Below are 15,212 nucleotides of genomic sequence, written 5' to 3' on the forward strand. Positions count from 1 at the left end.
CCCTGAGTGACACAATCTAATCAGACAAAGGCCCTTAACTGTAGTAATTTGGTCAAAAGACCCTATCTACAATAATAGGTTTACAGGCACAAGAATGCTTGAGCTTTAAGAACAGGATTTTTGGAGCTTCAAAAACTTGGCAGGCTTCAAATTGCCACAGTGTTATTTAATATTGCTCTGTTGCAAGGTGGGGAGATTGCTGTGTGCCCTTCCCATAACTGCATTTGAGTGGAAGTTGTATAGGCATCCAGGATCTGTCAGGGTAGTTCTGTTATTGGTGTCAATTCTTCATTATTCTTCATTATGCCATTTCCATGTATATTTGCAGGTCCTTCTCATCATTTGTGGTTATACATCCCATCCCTTAATTTGATTTGGTCACATAAAGTGTTTAGAAATGATCATGTACCAGTTTGTATCAAGACCTCAATGGCTTTCCATATTTCCACTTTGTCCTCTGACATTGCCAGGGGGAAACAATTGTCTTGGTTAGTCTACTGGTCCCAGAAAGAACACGAAGAATTTGTAAAGCAGAGCTGAGCTGACTCAATGAAGAGCAGCCTAGATTAGCTGATAACTACCCTATTCCCCTCCCTGCCAATCCCTAGTCATGTGAGAAAGTCCACCCAAACCCAGCATAGCAGCCAGACAGAACCCAGTCCAGGTAAGCCAACTCTAAACCAAAGAGCAAATATATTACAATAAATTATTATTGTTTTTAGCCATTAAATTTTGTTGAGTTTTGCAATGTATAATTTTGGGGGCATATCAAACTGATAATCTGTATAATAAAAATGAAATAGTTATACATTTACCTATAAATCTATCTATTCATTGATATCAGTCTCTCTATCTATCTAGAGAGTAAGAATCTTTAGGACAGAAACTTAGTCTATCCATTTTGTTGCTGTTGTTGAATCACAAATGCTTAGACACTGCACATAATATTTGCCTGACATTTATTTCTGCTATGAATATGACAACATAAAAATATTTTTCAGTTTTGAAGAAGTAAAAAAAGAGGTATAATCTTCAAAAGTATGCCTAGAAGCTTCCATAAACAGCTAAAATTAAACAGAATCTTAGCAGGAAGAAGTAGAGAGAAGAAATTTGGACAGATAATTCAGTAGTGGGAGTTTATTTTTACTAGTGTTTTCTGAGATTGTCCATACTGTGGCAGAAAAGACTAGAAAAATACATTTCCTGAAGGTGAAATGAACCCTCCAAGATGCAAAAATGCACCCCGTTTGCAATAGTAGGTGTGAACACTGTAGTCATAGAGGATGGCAGCAGAAGCTCTTGAACTCAATTTAGTCTAAAGAAGAAACAGAAGTAGGGTTACAACAAAATTACAGTACAAAGGCACATTTATAAGCAGCAGTCCATCCTGTAAACATGAGGGAAAAGATTGTGAAACTAGTCAGCCTCTATATGTTGAACCATATCGTTGATATTCTACCATTTTAAATCTATAAACTGGTAGTTTCACATGGTTCAACTGAATACATGACCCTGCCTCCATCCTCTTCTCAGGAATATTCATCTCAGTATAGTTTATATAAAAAAAAGTATTAACAGAGAATAAGAAAATATATCATAAGAGGTAAAATGAGAAATACAACAGAAAAAAATAACCAACAGATGAAGAATGACGACCCCTGTGTTGGATCTTTCTATTTGCCTTTCCTGAAGATTGCTTTGTTTTGTCCTCTCTCTCCTGCAAGATGCCCACGGAGGCTGGCATTTTTATACTGCCTCAACACATCTCTTCTGCTCTATATTCTGGATGGGTTTGGCCAATGGGGTTGGTGGGGTATTAGCAGGAGATCTATGGGCAGGAGAAGAATAAGGTGAGACTGCTGATTCCTGGCTCCCTTCCAGCCAGGTCTTTATCAGGTAATAGCGTACCATTAAAGGTCATAGCTCCTGTTAGGTTGCCATGTCTTACTGCTACAGCTGCCTCCTCTGGGGTTCTAGTCATTGACCTCTCCCTTCAGGCTTAGGTGAGATAATGTTTGCTTTCCACTGTGGCTAGTCATAGGTACTTCACCATTTTTATTTCCTTACTATAAAAATTCCTCTTATTAAACTTTCCTTAATTTCCAAAAGTTAATTAGATCATCTTTTTTTTTTTTTAACTGAGATTTTGATTAATACTGACTTGACAAAGCAGAAGAGTAAGATCTCAAGAAAGACAAAAGAAAGTGATGAAATGTGTGCTGGTAAAAATCCTCAAAGAAGTAGAGAAAAACAGATGAAAATGGAAGAAGCACAAGAAATAAATGTCACTGCAGAAAATTCAGTAAAGGACCTCATGGATATAAATGATAAAGCCAATCAAAATTAAAAGAAAATAAAGAAAAGGTGAAGCACTTAGTTTACTAATGTGTACCAATGCAATATGTCAGAAATCGGTTGACTTCTATAATGGAAATTCATTAGGTTAAAAGGCTACAGTTCTGAGGCTGTGAAAATGTCCAGACCAAGGTGTCATCAAAGATGTTGTTTCACCAAAGGTGGGCTGCTGTTGGTCCTGGACTCCTGCCACGTGGCAAGACAAAATAATTTCTGGTCTCTGCTTTCTCCTCCAGGCTCTCTGTGTGATCACCCACTCAGCTGTGGGTGATCAGGCATGTGGTTCATCTCACTGCCAGTCTGTGGTCTCTCCCTCTCCTCCAGGCCTTGTCTCTTCAGCATCAAGCTGCTCCATGGGTCTAGATTCTCCAAGGCCTCTTTCTGTGCTTCTGGGATCCACTGATTCCAGCCCTGGACCTCTCCTTCTGTTTCTGAGGCTTTTTAAAATAAATATATTAAAGATTCCAGTAAGAAGATTAAGACCCATTTTGAATTAGGTGAATCACATTTTAAGTTAAAATCCTATTTACAAGTCCACACCCACAGGAATGTATGAACTTTAAAAGATAGTTTTCTGGGTTCCACAAAAAACTCAAACCAGCACAGCACTCATGGGAAAATTATAGATTTAGAAGGCTGGTCAAGGAGAATCCAAAATGCAGATTGCTTATGTTTGAACTTCCACACACCCCTCTACTCCCCAAAATGGGAAAGGAGACAATATTTTAAGTTACAATTCAAATTATCTTTCTGAAATGAAAAAGGTTAAATTTACATACTATGGAATAAGGAAAATTGACCCAGCATGGTGAATATCATGATATGTTCTAAATTTCAAATATATGGAAAGAATTTCTGGGGAAGCAAAGCTAATGGTCACATTTTTATAATATGATCTATGACTACATGACCAGTTACGGAAACAAAAACTATAATGGGTATGAATATTTCTTCATTGTTTGTTATGAGTATACTATATATATATATGCATAAAGAAAATGTAATGGTAAGACTCATGTGTCAAATTGGCCAGGTAGTGGTGGCCTGTTGTTTGGTCAAATAAGCATTGGTCAACACTTACTGGGAGGATATTTCATGAACTTAAATTGTTAGTAAGTTTATTGCATCTACAATCCACTTACATTTACAATCCACTGAGGAGATTCTCTACAGCAATGAGAGGCATCCCCTCCAATCAGTTGAAGACTTTAAAAGAAGTTTTATATCAGTGGTCAGAAAAAGTAATTTCCATCTCTACTTCAGCCAACCAGCTTCTCATGGAGAATTAATCAAAAACCTAAATTGGAGTTCCCAGCTTGCAGCCACCTTATGGAATTTGGACTCATGCAGCCCCACAGTCATGTGAGACAATTTTATAAAATCTTATAATATTTACTGATATCTTTTGTCAGTTCTGTTTCCCTATATAACCCTGACTAATACATAAAATATCTTTGTTTTCTTCCCTATCTTATCCCCTTATCATATGGCATAAGTTATATTAACTTTCAGTCCTAGTATTTAAGTTATAAGATTTCAAGTGTATTTGTGAATATTTCCCAAGGACTGATACTCTATTCTGTGGAAAGTGTATTTCTGGTTATACAGAGGACAGTTGATTATTGTTAGGCAATGATACGACTGACCTTCTTTTTATTTAGAGATTAAGTATGGTTTAAGAAGATGAAGATATATATGGTTGTCAAGGTGACAACGAGTGGACTGTGATAATGAGGTTCATGTGTCAACTTAGCTAGGTTATGGTGTCCAGTGTTTATTCAAGCCAAGACTGAACTGATTGCTACTGTGAGTATATTTTGTGGATTTAAATAATCAGTAAGTTGATTACATCTAAGGCTGATTATATCTATATTTAACTGAGGAGATTACTTTCAATAATTAGTCTCATCTAATAGTTGAAGACTTTAAAAGAAGTTATGATTTCAGCAATTGGAAAGGAGGATTTTCATCTCTACTTCACCCTGCTTCACCAGGGCCATTCATTGAAAACCTTCATTAAAGTTCCAAACACCTTCATTGCGGTTCCATGTTTGTGGCCTGCCATATAGATTTTGGGCTGGCTTATCTCCACAGTTGTGTAAGCCAAATGCCATAAAAATTCTTGTAACATTGGTTGTTTTCCTAGAGAAGCCTGAATGTTGTCAAAGAACTATACCCTGAATGAAATACTGGGCACAGAGATTTTAAAGGACAATCCTACCAAATCTTTGAAGAGCAGATAACACCACTGTTATTAAAACTATTTTAGGGCATAAGAAAAAGAGAAAAGCTTTTATGTTTTTTTCATGAATCAAATAAGATATTAATGACAAAAAATGATCAACACCGCACAAATATTCAAATATTTCTATATAAATTTTGATTAAAACTTGTCTTATTAAAGTTTTATACATGCATAGTATTGTGCAAATCTGAAATATTGTCTAGTAAATGATGGAATGATGGAAAAGTCTTGCCATGGAATACCATGCAGTTTTTAAAGAAATTAAAATGTTATATATTTATTGGTCTTAAAAATCTCCAAGTTATTCATTTGCCCAGTGCCTTCATTCAATACATATTAACTAAGCATCTAATATGTATCAGGCATTAATGTATATGGTTGGTAGTATTTAAGTAAACAGAACAAAGATGCCTGCCTTTATGGAATATAACTTCTATAGGAAGGAGAGGGACAGAAAAGATAAACATGAAACTTATTGTATACTAGAAATAAATGCTAAGGAGAAATGGTGAAGCAGAGAGGAGAGTTATGGAATATCAGGTTTGATAGTTAACATTTTTAGATAAAGTGGCCAAGAGAAGTCTCACTTAGAATGTACTTTTTGGATCTGGTCATGAAGGAACTGAAACAACCTTGTGGATATTTTGGGAAAAACTATTTCAGGCAGAAGAAATGGTCAGTGAAAAGTTTTTGAGACATTAGAATGCCTTGCATGTTAGAGGAAGAAAGAAAATCCATGAACCTTTGAAAGTGAGAATAAGAGGGAGATCAGTAAAAGATGAGTTCAGAGAAGTAAAGCAGGGGATGGAAAAGTGGGGAAGATAGTGTAAGATATTACAGGTGAAAATAAAGACTGGTTACCATATTGAGTATAAGCTTCAGGCTAATAAAGACAGAGATGGGGAAACCAGCTTAAAATTTACTGCACTAATACAGGTGAGGGATGATGGTGTCTTTTACCGGTATGCATCAAACAGTGGAGAAGATAAGCAGCTGCTGGATTCTGGATATATTTTGAATTACAGCCAACACAATTTTTTATTGGAACTGATGTGGTAGAGAAAAGGAAAAATGCAAAAGGAAAATCACTTACCTGTGTAGTAGAATGGATTTGTCATTGACTGAGATGAAGGAAACTAGAGATGGAGCTGGTTTGGGGGAAGGTCAGGAGATCACTTTTGAGTTGCCTATTTTATATCCAACTCCAGTTGTCAATTAAGCAGTTATGTGTATGGATCTAGAATTGAGGGGAGAGGTCTAGGCTATAAATATAAACCTGGAAATTTATCAGCAATTAGATTTTAAATACAAAAAATAAGGGGGACAGAACTGTGTATAGTTTGCTATTTTGCATAAAAATGTAGGATATAAGCATATTTGTATATGGCTAAAAATCTTTGATAGTCTATGCAAGAATTTAGTAATACTGTGCTGCTTCTTTGATGAGATGGAACTGTGCAGAAGGGAGGTTTGGAAGGAGATATTGCATTTTGTACTTTTTTAAACTTTAAAAAAACAATTTAAATTTTTGTTTACTGGCAAAACTGCCAGTAAGGAGCACTGACAATACCTAACCCGGTGCCAGCTATTGTGTTCAGAAGCATGGTGATCTCTGACTCAACTAGAATTCTGTGCCAGGACTGAGACTGGGAAATGAAAGGTTTCCCAAGAAAAGAAAAGGCAAGGCAGAAACTGAAAAGCTGATGATAACAAAAAATACTTTGCTATGATCCAATCTCTACAAATACCCATCTTAAAAAAGTGAAATACAAAATTCTATGATGGTAAAGTGAATATGTAGCTTTCTTAGTCTCAATTCTTTTCCTTCCACCCTTTCTTCCTTGCAATTTTTTCAGACTTCCATAGATGTATTCCATTTTTTGGACAATATATGCTTATGAACTGAGTGCCAGTAGATTGATATTTGATCTGGTAATCTATTGTTTGTAAGCTGAGGTTCATGAACAAGGAAGATATGACCACTGTGAATTTTGAGAGTGATTATTCTGGTAAAAGTGAATAGTATGTATGGATGAAGTATAGAGTTCATAAAAAGGGCCTTGTACTAGGATGAAGTAGTAAACTGCACCCTAAGTTTCTGGATGGAGAAATGGAGATGAATAACATTTTTTTTCCCCCTGGAAGAAAGATTTAACTACACGTGGATTCAAATGTTACCAATTTAAATGTGTTCACATAACCTTCTTAAGTGAAATGAAGCTGCTTTCATCTCAAAGAGCCAAAGGCAATATGCTTGTATTTACAACAATCACCATAACAAAACATTTTTCCAGTGGAGCTATGCAATAAAGAATGACTCATATATTCCTTCCATAATGGATACTGCCCCTTTAAGTAGCAGAAAACTGCTTTAGAGGATAATAGTTGTTATTATGATTGTCAATCTCTCCCAGAGCTGCTATTCTTGCTGTTCTGCATTTTGTTGCTTATAGTCATAAACAGGGCTTTCAGCATGAGAATTCCATTTATCTCAAGCCAGACTGTCCAAACCCTGATGAATAGTAAAAGCATGGTATTAGAAAGAGACAGAGACCGACCCAGACCTACGTAGGGATGGGAATAGAGAAAGAGAGAGCACTTGATACCAAGAAAAGCAGAAAATTATGGTCGTTTTAGTTTCCTAAAACTATTACCATGCAATTGATAGGCTTAAAAAATGGGAATTTATTATCTCATGGTTTCGAGGTTAGAAGTTCAAAATCAAGGCGTCATCAAAGCGATGCTTCCCCCGGAAGACTGTGGCTTTCTGGGTTTGTTGCTGGTCCTTTGTGTTTTGCTCACATAGCAATACACCTGGCACTCTCTTCTGGCTTCCCGCTTCTCTTGGGAGTTCCACTGACATTTAGCTTCCCTCTGACACTTTCTGTGACCTTCCCTATCAGGCCTTTAGTAACTGGATTAAGACCTCTTTTGATTCATCTGGCTTACACCTTAACTGAAGTAACCTCGTCAAAGGTCCTATTTACAGGGGTTCATACAGTAACGGATTAAGTTTAAGAACATGTTTTCTCTGGGGCACATAGACCCAAGCTTTCACTATGGTATAGCCCCCTTGTGTCGATCAAATAGTATCTCAATTAACTTCCTAAAACTCTATTAACTGACAATTCTATTTTACTGGTTCATTAGACAATGATGTTGAACACTGCAGTACATAGAGAACGGATCATAGCACCTGACATCACTTCTTTGAAATATTTCATTTCTGTTATTGGTCAGTATTACTTTTGGTAACATGTAGCTGTGGAGTTTCAGGCACCATTTGACTTATTCCGAAGCTATCACTCCAGGCTTAAATGTTTGTATCTTTATTATCCCTACCTCAGATTGTTGAAAAAACAATAAAGGAAAGACTCAAAAGCCTTTGGATTTGTTTCTTGAGTAGTTGATAATTTGTTTTGACCCCAAACAAGCAACTAATTTCCTAGAGTTGGTGAATTCATCTATAAAATGGACTTTCAATATTTTAAAGATGATCCTGGAGGCAGTCCCATCAATAAAAATGCTATAAATATATTCCTAATTACTTATTTCCTTAATTACTAATTTCCTTAAGAATAAGACACTGGTTCACCTCTAAGTCTTTGCCTAATCATAGGATTGCCATCCAGTGGTGAAGACAAGTTCACTGAGTTTCTGGTTTAATTTGTGTACACTAACTAGGATGATATTTTAAGAATGCAATATCAAAATGGAATTGCTATGCAAAATACTTTTGCAAGAAATAAAGAGGAATTAACTTTGAGCGCTTTTCTAAATTAAGGAATATTCATGCCACTGAAAAATAAACAAAATAAAAAACATATACCCATCAGGAAACAAGGTAAATTTTTAAAAAAAATTTTTGATCAGATATCCATATCTGGATATATAATAAAAAGATATCAGGGACTCTTTTAAAGTTAAATTAAATGAACCATAAGTAAAGTGCTAAATGCAGTATCTGGAATATTGTTGAAGTTCACAAAGAATTTGTTCCCTTCCCTTTAAAAGAGAAATAATAAACAAGATGTTTAAAAAGTCATGAGCTAATAACATGAAACTTATAGCAAATGAAAGTGCTTTAACGATTTGAAATATATAATTTTTAGAAAGCTCCGTTGGAGGAGTCATAAGGCTGGGGTTCTAATCTCAAATACATCTCTAGTCTGCTGATTGGTCTGAGTAATAGTTCAAATCTTTTTCAATTTTTATAACATTAAGAAGAGCGTTTTGGCTAAATAAGGTCTAAGATCCTTTTCATTTTTAATATAGACTAATGGAATGTGTATTGGTTTCATTAATATTGATTATTAGATATTTTCATAATGTTTGCAGTTTTTTAAACAATTTACAAAATTTATTTGACAAACTTGATGAATTCACTTCATTGAGCAATTTCACTTGGTTTTAATACAATATTATCTATAGAAAGTTCAAAAAAATTCAGCTACTCTTATAATATACATAAGTGAAAATAATATAAAGTAAACTGATGGACTTTCAGAACATGCTAGAGTCATGCAGTAACAAGAACAATAGTAACAAAAACTAAGATTAGAAACTGGTACTAATATACATAAAAACTTTACTGCAATTGTGAATTTTGACTTTGTTCATTAAAATATATAACAATTTTACAGTGATCTTTATCGTTATTATTATTTTAAAATTATCACTGCCTATTTGATATTTTAGAAAGGCCCTTATTCTGAGAAACAGGAGATTTGGCTTTTACTTGCAACCTTTCCAGCTATCAGTGAATGATTTATATTCTGTGGCCTTTGTTTTCTGATTTGTAAAATTAAAAGTTTTACTCTTCCAGTAAAACTGATTTGTGCCATGAGCAAGCCTTAAGGCTGTTTTTATTTTATATTAATAACCATTTTCAGAGGGCTTTATAATTTCTAATTACTTTCCACTACATCAGGTTTTTTGTTTGATGGTTTTTTTGTCAATTAACATAGACAATTAATTGTCTATATTAATTTAAAGGGTATGTAGACCAGTGATTTTGTAGATATGATATTAGGCAAAATTTTACCTCAGAAGTGTGAGCTTTGTACATTTGTCTGTGAGTCTGTGCCCATGGTATGAGTGTGTGTAGAAGGTATACTACAGAGATAAATGTTTCAACTCTCTTTGACCCTGGAGCAAAATAAATGAGAGTAATAAAGTTCACTCCTTTGAGTTTTACATTGTTATCAAATATTCCCCAAATCAGGAAGCCAATAAAAGTGAAATAGTCTGTCAAGGGAAAAACAACAACAACAAAAATACTTCCTGTTTTTTCCCCTCAGGCATTTTAAGAAAACTTCAATTCTAGATGTATGAATGAAATTACTGCTAAAAATTAGAAAATTCTATCACAGTTCAGAAATATGAGTCTATCTATAGTAGAAGTTAGACCTCCACACTATGAAAAATAGCCTTATGCAATTTCATGGGTTTCTCCTTCACCATAAGCTGGGGAAAATAGTCACTCTGACCCAGTTCCCATGTTTTCACTTATTTTAAATCAATTAGATCCACATAAGCACACACACACACACAAAAAGTGGCTTTCTGTGGGGACTCAGCACTTCCCTTCACTAGCTAAGAGAAGACACTGCTTATAAGCCTTCATCACTTTATTTAACATATGGCAATGGTCAAAAAGTCAATGCTGGATGAATAAATGAAAGAGTAAGTGAACCTACTCAAATACTAAATCTGACACTACAGCATTGAGCCTTGATTATTTCCCTCTGCTATCCTTCTTTCCTTCCTTCCTTCCCTTACAGGCTATGCCTCTGATAGGGATTTTAGTGGCTATTGTATTGAGAATTTGATTCCCTTGGACCTCTGTCCTTCCAGCCTCCTTTTCTCACATTTACTGCACCTGATCTCAGGTTGCCCAATGTTGCTTATGAACATTGTGATACCAGGCCAAATCCCACCACATTTTTATGCCTTTCAACTTCATTTAAGAAGCTCCCTATAATCTCTCATTTACTCTTGTTCATATTTCCATATAACTTTGCAAACTCCTATTCTCTATCCTCATAAAAAAGAAAAAAAAAATGGCATCTTCAATGTCTGTCCCTTTCCACATCAAATTTTCTCTCAGTCTTTGCTAACCTGTATCTCTGAAACCCATTATTAGATGGTCATGGCAGATGACTCTGGAGTTTGGTGCCATGTCAGTTGGCCCTACTTTGGAGTTTGTATTCCTAAGTGTGATGGAGTTGGAGTCAGATATGACCTTTCTACACATGCATACTGTTACTTTTACTGGATCTGTAGTTGGCATTGGGGTTTGTGTATACTCAGGAGACCTGAATCTCTGGACTGTCCATGTGATAGACACACCATGAGCCTCAGCAGACTTGCAACTCCTACCCTCTGCTTTATTGGACTTACCCTGACCAGCTAACAGGGAGGAGAAGAAGGTTAGCCACCACACCAGGGAGCCAAGAGTGCCTACAACTGCAAGCAGGAGAATTGCATCCATCATCCATGTGGAATCTAAGCCCCCTGTTGATGTAGAGGGGACTGGATATAACCATCCCAGGGTCCACAGGATGGAGGAACAGAGTATGGATTAGAGTGGACTTAGTGGTGTTCTGCTGGAGAACTATTGTGATTAGTAATGGAAGAAATTGTAGTATTGATGTGGAGAAAGTGGCCATGGTAGCTGCTGATGGTAGGGAGAGGGAAGAAGAGATATGATGTGGTGACATTTTCGGGATTTGGAGTTGTCCTGAGTGGTGCTGCAAGGACAGATGCTGGACATTATGTGTCCTGCCATGGCCCACTGGGTGGACTGGGGGAGAGTATAGACTACAATGTAGACCACTGTCCATGTGGGGCAGCAGTGCTCCAAAATGTATACACCAAGTGTAGTGAATGTGCCATGATGATGGAAGAGGTTGTCGATGTGGGAGGAGTAGGGTGAGGGGGGCGAGGAGACCTCATTTTTTTTTTTAATGTAACATTTAAAAGAAAATAAAGAAGAAAAAGAAATTAAAAAAGAATAAATGATCCTCTGCTCACTTCATGTTTATTCCATTCTTGTCCTTTTCAGCATTTTGCTTCATGACTGAATTCTGTATTTCTTCTCCTTCATTTCCTTCTCTACTCTTGTTCCTTCCCCTCATTTTTTTCTTTTCCTCATTCTTCCCCCTGACATACACACTGCTATTTTTGCTGTCTGTGTCTTTTTGTTGTGTGATCGTCTCTTTCTGCTTCTTTTTGTCTTTTCTCATTTTCTCCTCTAGACTTCATCAGGATTTGATCCTGGGGACTGCTGATGTGGGACTGCTATTGCTTGCACCACCTCAGTTCCTGGTTTCTGTCGCTTCTCACCTTGACTCTCCCCTGTGTCTCCCTTTCTGTTGCATCATCATCTTGCTGCATCACTCACCAGCCTGGCATGCCTTTACCAGGAGGCTCCAGGGATTGAACCCAGGTCCTCCCTTATGTAGATGGAAGCCCATCACTTGAGCAACATCTGCTTCCTGCCTTCCCCCATTCTTGATTAACTACTCCATTTCTAGAATATTTCCCTTCTATTGCATTTTACATCGACTTTTCCTGGTTTTTCCTCAATTGTGAACTAACTTTCTTCTTATATTTTTCTGCTTTCTCTTTAGCTTTCAATGTCCTAAATGCAGTCTCTTCAAACATGTAATTTTAGGTCTTCTTTATCTTCTTTCCTAAGCTTCCCCCTTAGAAAACTCATTCAAAAATCACACCTTTACTAATCATTGCTATGTGGATGATTTTTTCTAAATTTATATATTTAGTTCTAATTTCTATTACAGGCTCTGGTGCCATAATTTCCAATGTTCTCATTACCCATAAATTCACAACTTTTCTTCAAACCTCTGTTTTTATAAATAGTGCCTTCATCTTCCACCACACACACCCTGTTACTGTATTTAGACTATAAGAACTGATTCAACTCTTCTTTTCTTTTGAGCCTTATAGCCAGTGAGTCACTAGCCTTATTTTCTCTTTGCCTTATGGCCAACAAATTACCCCATCTGTCAATTCTATCATAATAGTATTTTCAAATCTTCTGGAGGGCATGGAGTGCCCCAGAGAAGAAAATAGAAGAGAAAGAATGATGTAATAAATTAATTTGCAATTCTCTCATGCCCAGTAAAATGTTTCTCATGCCTGTCCTAAGCATGAATGGGGGTGATTACCGGTGCTCTTTTCCTCCTTACCTCAAGTGCCAGGTGCTTTTTCCCTAGTAACATAAAAAATGTTTTCCTACTGCTATTTCATTTATAATTTAAATCCACAACCCCTTCATTTATTTTCTGAAGGTGTTCATTTTTTATTCAAGTAGAAAATATATACTTTGATCTTATTCTTAGAAATGTCTTGAAACAATTTTCTGTAGTTTCCTCCCTTTATTATATCAAATTCTAAATCCCATTATTTTCTGAGTTCCTCCTAAACTGTGTATAATAGATAGAATTACAATTAATTACAATAAATTCATATGTAAAGAAATAACTGTTTTGAATCTGGATTCCTTATTTTGAATCTAAGTTTAGAGATTTTTGTATTTGATGAGTTATCCACCATGTATTTCAAATGATGGTAAATGTCACCAAAGGAAAAAATCTTACTTCAAAGCAGTGCTGAACTTACACAATTAAAAATTTCCCAACATATTTTACTTGTTTCATTATTTTGTAAGAACATTTTTTGTATTTAACATTCTCAGTAATGGTGAGTACTCTATGTACTGTCATTTAAATTCACCTCAGAATTCTATTTTAGTAAGAAAGTACTCTGATACTAAATGCTACTGAAATGCATTCCTTTAAGGATTCACCATTGATTCTATTCAACAGTTTACTTTCAGCTGCAAAGTAGAAATTATTTTTAATTGAGCTGAATAAGAGAATCACACAAAAAGAGCTCTGTTTAATTCAGTTCCCAGATATTTCTTAGGTTGGATGACTAATAAAATATAATTGATGGTGAATGATACATATTAATTTTCCCCATAGTTTTAATCATAAAAGTGTGTTTCATCTTCATGTTAATCAAAAATATTTTTAAGGCACCTAAAGTAAGCCAGCAGTTTTAAACTAATAGTAGAGTGTCAGGGGAGAGGAGTTCACATATTTGAAGCACAACAAAGCAGCAATAGATAAATAGGATGAAAATTTCTTCCCTGCCAGGTGTTATTATTCTGCAATTTCCTCTTTTTTAGGATGCTATGAGCAATAATTTTTTTACAAAAATTGCTTTCCCTTCCTTCTTCCCTCCCTCCCTCCCTTCTTTCCTCCCTCCCTCCCTTGCTTCCTTCCTTCCTAGAATTAAAAATGATTCCAGTGGACATGCAATGTGACAGGCTCTAAGCTTTCTACCAGGAATGCAAGACTTTTACAGTCTCTTGATATTGTTAATATTTATTTACAGCTTATTTTGTATATAACATCTTCCTGGACCTGTACAAGGATTACTGAAAACTCATTGTGTTACATACTGTGACTTACCATTCTCAATTCAGCATCTGATTTATGTGATACATCTTCCATTTTTGTCTATGATTTGTATCTACCATGTCTGCTACCACCACGGTTGATGCTCATTTTTGCTGCAGTCTATTAGAGATTTTTCATCTCAGCATTATGGATGAAAATGTTAAGGGTTATATTAGATACCCTATCTAATCACAAGGCCTGCTAAGAGCTACCGAAATGGTAGATCTCAGAATAGTCCCTCTCAATTATCTGGTGCAAGCATCTGAAAATATAGACTTGTTTCAAGTAGCAAGGAAGTACTGGCCAGGATAATGCAGTGGCCTTTACTAGTGAATTATTCAGTTCCAAAGCCATAATCCTGCTGTACAGTTGTGTGGACGAATAGCATTTCTTAGAGAAGAATCTCCTTTCCTAGAATCAAGAGGACTCACAGTACTTGATCTGAACCACAGAAAGACAAAATGAATAATTATTCAAATATAACATAAAATGAACTTTTTTCTTCCATTGATTTGCCTTAGTTTTCTTGAGGTAATAAGTTGTCTAAAACAATAGTAACTCGTTGGCTCACTGTTTTGTCCAAAATAAAGGCATCAAAAAGGCACTTTCTCCACAAAACCTGCAACATTCTGGTGCTGGCTGCTAACATCCTTCAAGTACCTTGGCTTGTCTCCCTGGCCCATGTCACATGTTATATTAGATTGCTGCAAGCTGTTAAATGTAAAGTATGAGAAACGGGTTGACTTTTATGACAGGAAATAGAGTAAAAGCTTACAGTTCCAAGCCTGTGAAAATATACAAATCAAGGCACCATCAGAGATGCTTTCTTACCAAGGTCAGCTACTAGTCATCCTTCTATTCTACCACATGACGAGACAAAACAGCAGCTGATCTCTACTGAGGTGCCTGTCTTCCTCTCCAGGCTTATCATCTCTTGGAGCTTGGTTGTTGGCAATCAGGAATATGATTTTTCTCTTGCTAGGTCTCCTTTCTCAGCCTGGTTGCTCTGCTTTCTCCCTGAGCTCAGCTGTGGGCAATCAGGTACCTCTCCCTGGCACTAGTCTCCTTGAGCCCCTCAGAGCTTTTCTGTCTTTTGGCAGCTAAGGATGAATCTGGAGTCC

Source organism: Dasypus novemcinctus, chromosome 11 (genome assembly GCF_030445035.2).
Source record: "Dasypus novemcinctus isolate mDasNov1 chromosome 11, mDasNov1.1.hap2, whole genome shotgun sequence".
NCBI classification, from domain to species: domain Eukaryota; kingdom Metazoa; phylum Chordata; class Mammalia; order Cingulata; family Dasypodidae; genus Dasypus; species Dasypus novemcinctus.